Raw genomic sequence first — 14,634 nt, 5'->3', positions numbered from 1 at the left:
CACAAGACCCTAGTAAACATGAGCTCCAAAGATTAAACACACACATGCATGCACGTGTGTGCACATGTGTGTATGGAACCAACCTGTCATAATGGAGGCAAAATGAGAGCATGGTCAGACTTTTAAGAACTTCAGATAACAAATTATTGAATAAAGATTACACAACATATATGTTATGTTTTAAACAAAGACAAAAGTAGTAATCAATATGATAAAAGCTATCTAAATAGATCACAGATTTTTTTTTTAAGTGAAACTTGTAGGAATGAAAAAAGTGTAGTTCCAAAAATTAAAATGACAGACTAGAAACAGCAAAAGAGAGAATTGCTGACCTGGATGTTGGATCTAAAGAAATTACCTAGAATGTAGCATAGTGGGATGAAGAGAGAGAAGATTGAACATGTGGATAAGAGACATGGTAAACAGAACGAGAAGCACCGGGATATAGAAAATCACAGATTTGGAGGCAATCCCAGGGAGATCACTCTCTTGGTGAACTCATCTGGTCTCCTGGCTTTGAGCAGCGTTCATAGCCAATTCTCTATCGTATATCTAGCCTAGACTGCTCTCCTGAGCTCCAAACCTGTGTAGCCAACTGTTAACACAGCATCTCCATTTGAATGTCTATTAAGACATCTATAAATCAGCATGTTTAAAGATAAATGTCTAATTGTCCCCCAAATATGCCCCACCCACAGTCTCCCTAATCTCAGCCCAATTGTTCAGGCTAAATCCTTAGTAGTTTTATACTTCTCTTTTTCTCCCAACACCCCACATCACATCCACCAAGAAATCCAGTGGACTTTACCTTCCTACTACATTAAAAATCTGACCACTTCCTGCTTCTTCTGCCCCTGTTCTGACCTACGCCATTGTCCTCTTTTGCCTGGATATTGCAGCAACTTCCTGTGTCCTTGCTTGCCTCCCTGCTCTTGTATACTCCATTTCCAGGTCAGCTGCCTGGTTGATCCTTTTGAAATAGAAGTTAGACCACATCACACATCTTTTCAAATGTCACATGGTTCCTGTTTCTCCCAGAATGAAACTCAATTCCTCAAAGCAACTGGATGGCCCTACATGATCTTGCCTCCTATGACTTTACTCACTTCTCCCCCTTGCTTACTATGCTCTGGCCATGTGGGCCTCCTTACTGTTCTTCAGAGATGCCAGGTAGCTTCTGCCCAGGACCTTTGTACTGGCTCTTTTCCTCTGCCTGAAACATTCTCTCAGATGTCCACATGGCTCACTCTCTCACTTCCTTCAAGTCTTTGCTTAAATGTCACCTTCTGTAGCAGATACTGTCATGCCTTGATTATAGTCCAATGCAGTTGCCATTCCTGCTAATAGGTTCCCACTGAAAGCATCTGGAGCTTTCTACATAAAGGCTTTCTCAACCATAGGTACTTAATTTACTGCAAAATGGGCCCAAATGCCAGGGAGTTAACACATTTAGGAGCAACTCAACCAGTGAGTTGGTAGATGAGCACCCTAACCTTCTTTCCCTTGGTGGGACAAAGCATGTTCTCTACTATTTCCTGGGACTCCCCAATGAAAGTGTAAAATCACACACAGATGAATAGAACCAAAGGGGGAGAAAGATGGTTGCTATATTTTGTGGGATTTTCAGTGAAATAAGACAAAATCATTAAAATAATTAATGATATAATTTTTAATGATATAAAAGTATAATTAAAAGGATAAGATTGGACCATTATAGCACCCAAAGTTTCTTTCAGAAATGCAGAGATTCAAGATAGGATAAAGGACTCTGGGTAGTCCTTTCCTGCACTCCAGGATCTTTTAACTTGGAGGACTCAGACACCTCTTGTTGTCTCCCTTTGCATCCTATGGAGGTTCCAATCCACTTGCCACCCCCCACCCCATCAGCTGGGCCTGGGGAGTCTCACTCTGGACTTGCCTTTTTTTTCTTTTATAGTTTATTGTCAAGTTGGTTTCCATACAACATCCAGTGCTCATCCCAACAAGTGCCCTCCTCCATGACCATCACCCCCCTTCGCCTCTCTCCCACCCCCATCAGCCCTCAGTTTGTTCTCAGTATTCAGACGTTTTTTAATGTTTATTTGAGAGAGAGAGAGAGAGAGAGAGAGAGAGAGAGAGGGAGGGAGATTGCAAATGGGGGAGGGGCAGAGAGAGGGAGACACAAAATCCAAAGAGGCCTTAGGCTCTGAGCCACCAGCACAGAGCTTGATGAAGGGCTCAAACTCGTGAACTTCAAGATCAGGACTTGAGCTGAAGTCAGATGCTCAACCTATCGAGCCACCCAGGCGCCCCTGGACTTGGCTTTTGATAGCAGGCTGCACTTTTCTGAGGCAATACGATATAGGGGTAGAGCACAGGCTTGGGCCAAATCATGCAAGTTAAACTGGGACTCCATATCTTACCTGGAGTGTGGGACCTGGAGCAAGTTTGTCCCATGTCCCAGCCTTTTTTCATGTGTTAAAACAATGACTAATAATCCTGGCACCATGTATGTCTAGTACACAGCAGGGCCTCAACCAATTGAAACTGCCATGACGGTAACAATAATCACAATAATAAGGATATGAATGTGCCCAGCATTATGTCTGATAGATGCTGACCATACAAACATACACCCCCCCAAATGTTGGGCTCTCTTTCCACTCCCCAAAATGGATTTTAAATTTGAAAGGCAGCAGTGAGATTGGCATTATCTTTTTCTAATTAATCCTGATTCTCATGGCTTCTAAAGACTAATCCAAAAGCTGACGGTAGGGAGAAGTAGTTGCTAAAAATATACCTGGTGTCATCATGGGTGCTGTTACTGGAAGTCAAGCGTCTTGGGTCAGGGAATGAGTAGTCTCACTGTATACCATGTCCCCCAGGCTGCACTTGGAACTTCATGTTGGGGGCTGGAGGTAGAGTTTTAGCTGGACCTAGAGTTTTAGCTGGACCATTTTAGCCCAGGGGAAGGTGACCAGCATCACGAGGGGCTCTGAAAACACTGACAAGGGATAGTCACAGAAATTAGAGACATTCAATCTGAGAAGTGAAGTCCAAAGGGGGCTGCAGGATGGGGCGTTGGGGGAGTAGGTTTTCTGTCCCCTCAGGAGGAAAAAACAAAATGAAGTTTCCAAACCTGGAATGGATGGTCTTGGTGCAAGCTGGGCCCCCAGTGCCGGGAGGATGCAAGCCGTGTCTGAGCAGCCCCAGTGAAGGTCCATGTGAAAGAAGTCCTCAAACCAGGAAGACAGGACTCCAAGGCTTCAGGGTTCCTTCTAAATCTAAATTCTGTGATTCTGTAAAAGCAGGTGTGGAAAAACTAATTCACATATCCTATACATAGATACATTTACATTTGAATAAAAAAGATTAAAATGTCAAAAGGTCAATGGTTATTTCCAGATGAAACTAGATGTGATGTTTTTCCGATTTGAAATTTTAATTTATTCAATATGAATTGCTTTTATTAATAAAAATATCTAATTTAGAAATATTTTAATAAAAACAATCTGTCTATGAGCAGATGACAGACACTTCTGCCAGCTCAGTTTTCCAACAAAGGGAGAGGCACCCTATTTGCAGAAATGTATCTGCAAAGGCTGGAAGGAAAAAGGGGGTCTTACATGTAGGGAAGGGGCTTCCGTCGAGGCCAGCCATGACTGTGATTGGATGACTAAGTGGCTTGTGAGAGATGGATTTCTGAATGCAGGTGGGATTTTCCTGTTACAAGTTGCTTGAAGGAGAACCTGTTCTATCCAGAAAAGCTATAAAAGGCATTAGGAGGCTGGGGTTGTGTGTGTGTGTGTGTGTGTGTAGTGGACAAGTACTATTCTTAAATTTGGGGATGATTTGCTATGGGGCTATGCCCTGGCCTTCTGCAGAAAGTGGGCAAACTGAACAAGAGCACATACAGGACCACACATGACCAGGTGTATGAGAAAGGAACACCAGATCTGTGAACTCCAAGTCCAGATGCTGCCACTTAGTATCCAGGATCCTGAGCACTCTTCTCTGAGTCTCAGTCTCTACAACTGTAAAGATGGGGCTATCACTGCCCATTCCACTATAGTGATGCTAAAAGGATCATGGGAGATAAGGTCTATGAAGACCTTACAATGTCTGAAGCCTTCCATAAATATCTGTTGTTATTCCTGTTCCCTCAGAATGGCAGGAGCTATATAAGGTAAGAATCCCTTCTGTTGGAGTGAGAGTCTCAGAAAAGAATGGGAGTTTTGACACCTAGGAAGAGCATTAAAGAGCCCCAGAGCTACAGAAAAACATGGTGGTGGCAGCAGCAATGGTGTCCAAAGCTAAGAAAGATTTTGGACCTGAAACATGACTTTTCTCAAACCTGACACGAAACCAGGGTCTTCTGCAACACAAGACTGGATGTTAGTGAGAGGAACATCTAATGGTATTTAGGTGTTTCCATTCCTTTAAATCTTTTCACCTAAATTTTGTTACCATCTGTTTGAGTATTCTAATATTAGTAAAGATGTATAATTAGCTCCTGGAACAGGCCTCGTGGTCTTCTGCCAATGCCACGTTGTTGAAAATCTCCAAAAGCAGGAGATGGCTCAAGAGCTCTTCCCTTGATGGTTGGCAATCCTACATTCGTGGGGGCCTGTGATTCTAGGTCAATCCCACACACACAAAATAAAGCAAGCCAAGAATCCAAGGGCAAAGAGGATACAGAATAACTCAAACATTATTTTAAGACTAGACTCTAAATCGAGAAAGGAAAAAAACTGTGTTATGAACATGGGAAAAATTAGCCAATAAAGAAAAAGAGAAGTGCATTTTTTTGAGTTCTGATGCAGCTGTTCTTTTTTTTTTTTTTTAAATGTTTATTTATTTTGGTGGTGGGGGAGGGGGGGAGAGAGAAAGTGGGGAAGGGGCAGAGAAAGAGACAGAGAATCCCAAGCAGGCTCCGTGCTCTCAGGCCTCGATCCCATGAACCGTGAGATCATGACCTGATCCAAAATCAAGAGTTGGGACATTTGACCAACTAAGCCATCCAGGCCCCCCATGACACAGCTGTTCTTATTCCTGGTTGCACATTATACTCATCTAGGGTGCTTTTATAAAATCCTGATGTCTGGGGCACATCCTAGACCAATTAAATCAGAGCCTCTGGGATCTGGGCCTCAGTATTTTTTTAAAGTTCCCAAGTGTTTCTAATATGTACACTGAGTTGAGACTACCCTCGTGGAAGGAGTCCTGGACATTTACTTGGTTTTCACCTTTGATATGTTTGCTGATTAATACATTTTTGGTTAATATTAGCAATTATTTAATATATACTGTCTTAGAAACAAGCATTAACTTTCAATTCACAAACTTCCATAGTTTCTGATTATAAAAATCCAAATACTCAAAGGGAATACCTGTGCATGTGTGTGTTGTATGTGTGCACAGGTGATTCTGATTTGCAGTCAAGACTGAGAGACACTGTGACAGGTGCTCCATAAACATTGAAATAGATGGGTGTGTGGGGCGCCTGGGGTGCTCAGTCAGTCAAGCGTCTGACTCTTGGTTTTGGCTCATGTCATGATCTCACAATTTTGTGAGTTTGAGCCCTGTATTGGGCTCTGCGCTGACAATGTAGCCTGCTTGGGATCCTTGCTCTCCCTCTCTGTCTGCCCCTCCCCCGCTAGTGCCGTCCCTCTCTCAAAAATAAGTTAAAAAAAATAGATGGGTGTGGGTGTATGGATGGGTAGGTGGTTGGATGGGGAAAGATGAGGGATTCTCAATCTTGGCCACTACTGACATTTTAGGTCAATTATTTGTTGGGGGTGATCCTGGTGTTGTAGGATGTTTATCAGCATCTCTGTTACCCACAAGATGCCAGAAACATCCCCCCAGTTATACATCCCAAAATGTCTCCAGACATTTCCAAATGTTCTCTGGGGACAGAATTGCCCTGGGTTAAGAACCACTGGAGTAGATTAATGAATGCATAGATGGATGGACAGATAATTGGATAGGAGAATGGGTTATATTCTCCTTTGAACTAGCTATACCATGTTAGTGGTGCCCTCATTAATTAAGGAGTTAAAAAAAATCTTTGATACATGTTCATCTTATAACTGTAGGAGAATCATGATTAATTACTTCTTTGAAAAATCTCTAACAGATAAATGGGCATTATTCTTCAGTGTTGGGAGAGATTCAATTGGCTCATGTTTTCTGGAGGATTATTAGGCAGTGTATTTCCAGAGCCTTAAAATATACATATTGGTACATACTATATACATTAATGCCTACATTTTGGATAAAAATTGGGCAATACCTTAAAACTTTTAATTGTGTGTACCAAAGTTATACCATAAACACATTTGGTTCAAGTGCAGATTTTAATTATTATTTTATTTTAAATCATTATATAAGTATTTTTAATTATAATATATAATAATTATTATTTTACCTTAGTAAATTTTAGCCAAATTTTAAAAATTCAACATTTTAACACTTATGGACATTGGAATTTCCAAGCACCTTTGGCTGCTCAACTGCTGTGTGTGCTTCTGAGATACTAAAAAGACATTCACATTGTTTGAAAAGGAACAACAGACCTAAAACAGAGTCACTTGCCCCCAACAGCAAACCAAGGCTGAACTGCAGTTTCAGAGACTCTCAGGAAGGTAACTTTTAACCAGTTGATCTGGGATTACCTGGTCAGCACCAGTGAGGTCATCTGCAAGAGGGACACCCTCCCCCCACAGAAAGGAACCTTGTCTGAGGGCCACCTAAGTGGCTCAGTGGGTTAAGGGTCTGATTCTTGACTTCAGCTCAGGTCAGTGTCACGGTTCGTGAGGAGCTCTATGTTGGGCTCCAAGCTGGTAGCACTGAGCCTCCTTGGGATTCTCTCTCTCTCCCTCTCTCTCTGACCCTCTCCAGCTTGCATGGTCTCTATTAAAATAAATAAATAAACTTAAAAACAAACAAACAAAAAGAAACCATGTCTGAGATAATCCACTCTTTGTTAGTAAACTTCCTTCCCTTCTACAAAAGCCTCCCGTTTTGCACAGCTCCTTTTGAGCGCCTTTCTACTTGCCGAATGGACTGCTGCTAATTCATGAATCAATGAAGAAAGCCAATGAGATGCTCAGCTTTACTCAGATGAATTTTGTTATCCACAGCTTTCAGCAAAGGTGAGTGGAGGAGCCATATTGTTTCCATTGGTCCTGCAGTAAAGGGTTCAGCTGATAGTGATGGCCTCAAATTACTAAAGTTTCCTTCTTCCTTAATAGTAATTGGGTAAAGATGTATCACCTCTTCAATTCCTGGTCTTGAGACTAGGGTGAGGATACCATTTCTTTGAAGTAAACGCACGAACTGCAGAGTTTTGCTCTACTTGAAGAGGTTGCTTACTGAATGTTAGGTGTAACATTGCCACTTCTGCATTTTTTAAAAGTTTATTTACTTACTTTGAGAGAGAGACAGTGTGGGAGGGGAAAAGAGAGAGAGGGAGAAAGAATCCTAAGCAGGATCTGTACTGTCTGTGCAGAGCTTAACACAGGGCTCGAACTCAAGAACTGCACAGTCATGACCTGAGCTGAAGTCAAGTGAATGAGCCACCCAGGCGCCCCTACATATTTTTATTTCTTTTTTAAATGTTTTTTTAAATGATTTTTATTTATTTTTGAGAGACAGAGAGAGACAGTGTGAGCAGGGGAGGGGCAGAGAGAGAGGAAGACACAGAATCTGAAGCAAACTCTAGGTTCTGAGCTGTCAGCACAGAGCCAGACATGGGGCTTGAACCCATGAACTGTGAGATCATGACCTGAGCTAAAGTCGGACAGTCAACCGACTGAGCCACCCAGACGCCCCTACATATTTTTATTTCTATAGTGTCCCATCATACCATCCTTTGGCCTTGGATCTGGAACTGTGGCTAGGGAGCAGTGTAACTCTTTTTAAGTAACAAGATACTCAGCTTTCATTGCATACACAATTTTAGCATCTTCCCCAGAGTGGGACGAGAGGAGGATCTTTACAACAGGTTTTGTAGGAGACATACCCTGGCACTCTCAAGGTTACTTCTGTTGAGTAGAGACCTTCCAAAAGACTGCCTGAAAAGCTATTTATCAAGTAAAGCTAAATTTGATAGACTTACTGCTTTAAGAATGCCAACTTGACAAAGTCATAATAATTTCTCAGAAGGTGGAAGTCAGGAGAGGATATTTGTAGGGTGTTAGGGCCTAAATTGGGTGGTTTTAAGGAGGATCTTGTAAAGCAGGAAACCGACTGAGACTAGGCAGAGTTTATAACAACCACTTTGGATTGGTAGGCACAGTGAAGCAATAATTTTTTTAAATTTAAATTCAAGTTAATTAACATACAGTGTAATATGTTTCAGGTGTAGAACATAGTGTTCAACACTTACATACAACACCTGGTAAGGCAACAGTCTTGAAGCAGGTCTTGAGTAAAATGCTAGTTTCAATAAGTAAAGCTCTTTTTGTTAGTTCGTAGTGTTCTGGGATTGAGTATTTCTTGGAGCAAACAGCTAAGCTATTTTTGCTTCTTCTCAGTATTATTTAATACAAAAACAGGAAAGTATGCCTGGTATTTTTTAACCCAGAGACAGGAAATTAATTTGGTTTTAGTTCTCTTTATCAGGTTCCTGCAAACTACTTTGGTTGTAAGCCACCATTGGTTGCTAGTAAGTCCTGTGCTGGTATTATTATTATTAAAAAATAGGGACAGGTCTTCTTGCTGTCATACTGAACACTAATGGCTGCCGTTTCCTCTTATTCGAACAACTTGTACAAGCATGACATGGTGGTTCCCAAATGTTTGACAGGTCAGGTAATGTCTTCACCTGAAGAAAAATGATGAAAACAGCCAACTCTCTGCCTTCGACCAGCAATTCTTTTACATCCTGCTGCACTGAAGGGACTGTCTTGAACCAACATCTGAAGGGTGTGACCAAAACTTTGTATGCTGATGATTCCAAAAACACTCCTGGTTTTTACTGTGTGTGTTCCATTGGCAAAGATACTCATCAAGTGTTCACTGATTTTCCCTCCCCTAAATACTTACGTAGCCAGACTCACTCTGTTGTTAGACTCTGAAATCCCTTGATGGTTGTATTAGTGTTGTATTGCTGCTGTTATAAATTACCACAAATTTAGTAGTGTGAAGCAATACAAATTTATTATTTTACAGTTTGAGGTCTGACATGGGGATAAAATCAAGGTGGCACTAGGGAAGAATCCATTTCCTTGACTTTTCCAGATTCTGCAGGGTGCCTACATTCCTTGGCTCATGGTCCTGCTAACCTTAAAAATAAAACTGCCAGTTATTTCACCAACAAAAAAGAGTTCAAGGATGGCAGAGAATTGCACTCTAGTACAGGCAAGCTGTGGGCAAAACCCTAGGCAAGTCCTCCAGAATAAAGGACGGCACACTCCTTTATAGATGAAAGGGGCAACGTGGGAAGGCTGGATTAAAAAAAAAAAGTTTCATGTTTATTTATTTTTGAGGGAGAGACAGAGCACGAGTGGGGAAGGGGCAGAGAGATGGGGAAACACAGAATCCGAAGCAGGCTCCAGGCTCGCAGCTGTCAGCACAGAGCCTGACATGGGGCTCAAACCCATGAACTGTGAGATTATAACCTGAGCCAAAGTTGGACCCTTAACTGACTGAGCCACCCAGATGCCCCAAGGCTGTTTTTAAAAAAATGTTTATTTACGCTGAGAGACAGAGAGAGGAGAGAGAGAATCTCAGGCAGGCTCCACGCTGTCAGCACAGAGCCCAACGCAGGGGCTCCACAACTGCGAGATCATGACCTGAGCTGATATCAGGAGCCGACACTTAACTGCCCAGGTGCACCAGGAAGGAAGGCTCTTATACACAGAAAGTCCACTGGACTAAACTGGGAGTCCAAAGTAAAGGGGCTTTTCACTGGCTGAGTTGTGACACTCTGTCATTGGCTGGGGTGTTGCTGGAAGAGGAGGAAAGCCTTTCTTCCTCCCGCTGGGGTAGTAACTATAGTAGTATCTCCTTGCAAGGTGCATCTTTGCCTATTGGGTCTGCAATTGACAAGGAGTGATTCAGCTTTAGAGCTCCCCCTGCCAGCCTCTGACTCTAATCTAAAGGAAGGTTACACATTAATTTTCACAGCTGTCCTTCCTTCCAACTTCAAAGCCATCTCTCTGACAATTCTTCTAGTGTCATGTCTCCCTCTGACATTCCTTTTCTCTCTTTTAAGGATGGTTGTTATTACATTATCCTCACCTGCATAATCCATGATAATATCTTTAGTTTATGTTTTTAATGTTTATTTTTGAGAGAGAGAGAATATAAATGGGGGAGGTGCAGAGAGAGAGGGGGACTGAGGGTCCGAAGCAGGCTCTATGCTGACAGCAGTGATACAGCTGCAGGGCTCAAACTCACAAACCATGAGATCATGACCTGAGCCATAGTCAGACACTCAGCTGACTGAGGCACTCACTTACCCTGGCTAATTTCTTTATTTTAAAACCAACCAGGGGGAGGGGAAGAGGGAAAGAGAGTTGGGGAGAGAGAGGGATGCAAAACTTGAGAGACTATTGAATGCTGAAAATGAACTGAGAGTTGAAGGGGAAGGGGGAGGGGGGAAAAGAGGTGGTGATGATGGTGGAGGGCACTTATGGGGAAGAGCACTGGGTGTTTTATGGAAAACAATTTGACAAAATATTATGGAAAAAAAATAAAACCAACTGATTAGCGAACTTGGTTCTAACTGCAACCTCAACTCACCTTTGCCATGTAAACTAACATATTCATGGATTCCAGGTTTTAGGACTTAGGACATGGACATCTTTGGAGAGAGAAGCTTTATTTTACCTACCACAGTCATCAAGTCAAGAAGGACTTGGCTGACTAGATGAACTTCCTGATGTACAGGCCTACCATGTGATCACTGGTGACAAGCTCAGGGAAGTCAGAAGTGATTATGAGGCAGATATTTTGGTATTTGGGTAAACTCAAACATCAGATTTTTTAAATGTTTATTTATTCTAGAGAGAGACAGAGCATGAGCAGAGGAAGGGCACAGAGAGGAAGATACAGAATGTAAAACAGGCTTCAGGCTCTGAGCTGTCTGCACAGAGCCCAATGCGGGGCTTGAACCCGCGAACTGTGAGATCATGACCTGAGCTGAAGTCAGACACTGAACCCACTGAGCCACCCAGGGCCCCTCAAATATCAGAATTTGCCAGTCCTGCCTCCCTCACCCCCTTACTGTTATGTCTACTGAGCACATCTTCTAACAACCTTACTGTACAAGTTTGCTGAACAAATTCTCTGCAGCTCAGAGTTTGTTTCAAGGGAAGCCAATCTAAGGCATCTTCCTACTGGGGGTCAGGCCTGTGCTTGCTGTAGAATCCCAAGAAACAAGCAAATTTATCAGCAGGTAGAGAGGTCTGTGTTCAAGCAGACCCGTGTCCATGGCTAATAAGGTGCTCTTAGGAGTGTTTCTTGATTTCGTGAGTTCCCAGTTGGAACACGAGGGAAGAAGACAATCTGTTTCTGCTAGTCTCAGAGGTGGTAGAAAATCCAATCCTATTATAACACATACATACACATAATATAAACTAATACAGTGTATGTGTGTATATGCATGTATGTGTGTATTTGTGTGTGTATACACAAACATTCCCTAGATCCCTAGCTCTGGGCATTGAGAGGGCTTTGGAGCGGTTACACCTCCAATGGCAAGGTACCAGATCTAACCCTAAGTACCAAGATCTTGGCTTCTAAATACCATCCTCCACCAAAAAAGCCAAAATTCCTTGGCTGTGATAAGAAAAATTATGAGATGAGCTTAGTATGCCTTGCCAGAAAGCAAGGAATTCCTCAAAGAATGATACAATTTTTATGAAAAGGACCTGGAAGAAAGTTGGAAGAGGCTTTGATGGTTAAATCTGAGACAATTTGAAATAAATTTTTAAAAACGATTTCCTTATTCTGCAATTTAACATAGTCTCTATCAAAATCCAGCAAGGTTTTTTTTTTTTTTGCAAAAATTGACAAGCCAATCCTCAAATTTATATGGAAATGCAAAGAACCCAGGATAACCAAAACAATAAACAAAAAGAACAAAGTCGGAAGACTCATACTTCCCAATTTAAAACTTACTGTAAGGGAAGATGGGCAAAATTTTTGGTGAAGGGCTAGATAGTATGTTAGGCTTTTTGAACTGTACAGTCTCTGTCACAACTATCAACTACATTTTTAGTATATTCAGTGTTGTGCAATCATCCCCACAATCTAATATTAGAACATTTTTTCACCCCTTGATACACCTTGTACTATTAACAATCACTCTTCATTTCTTCACGCCACTTTCCAGCCAGAGACAACCACCCATCTATTTTCTGTCTATTGATTTGTCTGTTCTGGATATTTCAAATAAATGGAATCACATAATATATGACTGGCTTCTTTCACTTAGCATAATGTTTTCAAGGTTAATCTATGCTGTGGCATGTATCAGTTTTTCATTCCTTTTTATAGCTGAAATATAGTCAGTCCATTGTATGGATGATATACCACAATTGTTTTATCTATTCATCAGTTGATAGATATTTGGATTGTTTCCACTTTTGGGCTATTATGAATGGTGCTGTTATGAACCAAGTACAAGTTTTTGTGTAGATGTTTGTTTTCACTTATTCTGAGTATATACCTGGGAGTGGAATTGCTGGGTCATATTGTAGCTCTGTGTTTAACCTTCTGAGTAGTTACCAGACTGTTTCTCAAAGTGGCTGGACCATTTTATCTTTCCCCAGCAGTGTTTAAGGGTTCCAATTTCTCCACATGTTAAACAACACTTGTAATTATTTGTCTTGTTTACTATAGCCATCTCAGTAGGTATGAAGTGCTATCTCATTGTTTTGATTTGCATTTTCCTAATGACTAATGATGTTGAGCATCATTTTATGTGCTTATTGGCCATTTGTATATCTTCTTTGGAGAAATGTCTATTTCATCCTTTGCCCATTTTTAGTGGGCTATTTATCTTTTTATTATTGAGTTGTAGGAGTTCTTTATACAGTATAGATACATGTCCCTTATCAGATACATAATTTGCAACTATTTTCTCCTATATGTGGGCTCACTTTCTTGAATGGTGTCTTATAAACCACAAAAGTTTTTGAGTTTGATGAAGTCCAATTCATCTGTTTTTCTTTTGTTACTCATGCTCTGGGTCTCATATCTAAGAAATCATAGCCACATCCATAGACATGAAGATTTACCCCTATGTTTTCTTCTAAGAGTTTTATAGTTTTCATTCTTCTAAATTGATTTTATGAGGTAGTAGTCCAGATTCATTCTTTTTCATGTAGACATTTGATTGTCCCATTATCGACTGCAAGAGTTAACAGTCTAGATCCTTCTTTTTGTGGTCCAGTTTCCAAGGTTTTGTGATTTTTTTTTCATCAGAATTGTGAAAGCTGAATTTAGTCATGTTAAGTTTCAACATGATATCACAAATTTCCCACCAATTGTGCAAAAATCCCTTTGGGGCAGTTCTAAATTAGGCTCATGCAACAAAAAGCACCTTTCATTTGAAGGCTTTTGTGCAGGGGTGCCCAAGCTGTCAAATTCAATTTAACAGGACCTAATGCTGTAATAGTTGAAGACTTAGTTTTTCATCATGCTGTCTCTAGAAAGATTGCAGGCAAATAAAATAGTGAAATCCCAAGGAACTTTTTTTTCATACCAGCCAAGAAGGATCAGTACTAAGTAATTTGGAATAGTGTCATAGGGGATTCAATTCATTAACAGCACCGATTCTAAAGAGAGGTGCCAACTGCATTGCCCTTGAAGGGTAAGTGGTACCTTGACCTCTGGCAATGAATCACAGGATCTTTGGTTGATAAGGAGGTTGGGCAGAAATTCTGAAATAGGAGAGTGTGGGAAAGGTGTAGAAGGAAGCTGGACTTGAAAAGACATGCTGGGACAGATGGGCAGCTGGGAGAGGGCTTAGATGCCTGGCTGAAGAAACAGAAGATGTTAAGAAAAATTACTTGCAACAACAACAGAAAAAGAATAATTACTTGGAAAAAAGGAAAAAAGGCAGTTGGCATGTACTTTGAATGTCATACTGAGAGCTAAGGGGGATGATGGTCTCATCCAAGAGTTATTTAATTACCTATCTTAAAAAAATGTGCTTTGTCATTTACTATCAATTACTCTAAAGTTATATGCTAAATATTATCCAGTGGAAAAGATAAACCCAAAGGTTATGGTTTGATTGCCTTGCTTGACATGAACCAATTTTATATCTTATCTAACACTTTAGTTTTAAAATATTTGAGAGTGTGTGAGCATACACTTTTGTGTGGGTGGGAGAAAAGACAAAGAGAGAGGAAGCTTGGAGCAGGCTCCTAGCTGTCAGCTCAGAGCCTGATGCGGGGCTTGATCTCATGGTATTGTGAGATCAGACAAAATCAAGTGATGGACACTTAACTGACTGAGCCACCTAGGTGCCCCTATCTTATCTAACATTTTAATTCTAACGTTCCTTTTTTAAATCTCCCAATATTCCTTTATTTATGTCTGTGAATACCCAGTTGCTCAACATACTCTTTGAACCAGCTATGACATCTTATTGTTCCCTTATATTTGTATAAGTCATGTTTTCAATTTTTGAAA

The 14,634-nt window shown here is 41.0% G+C and overlaps 1 long non-coding RNA gene across 1 annotated transcript in view; it reads right to left on the bottom strand.

Moving 5' to 3' along the window:
- LOC115275352 overlaps nt 1-2,922 on the bottom strand; it is a 36,634-nt gene extending 33,712 nt beyond the window's left edge. Inside the window, exon 1 of the long non-coding RNA XR_003901504.1 lies at nt 2,780-2,922. This is a non-coding gene — a long non-coding RNA (uncharacterized LOC115275352). The remainder of the gene's footprint in view (nt 1-2,779) is intronic.
- Between the last annotated feature and the right edge of the window lie 11,712 nt (nt 2,923-14,634).

Source organism: Suricata suricatta, chromosome 12 (assembly GCF_006229205.1).
Source record: "Suricata suricatta isolate VVHF042 chromosome 12, meerkat_22Aug2017_6uvM2_HiC, whole genome shotgun sequence".
Lineage (NCBI taxonomy): Eukaryota > Metazoa > Chordata > Mammalia > Carnivora > Herpestidae > Suricata > Suricata suricatta.
Note: the sequence above shows the minus strand (reverse complement) of the source record. Positions and strands in the feature narration are given on the sequence as shown.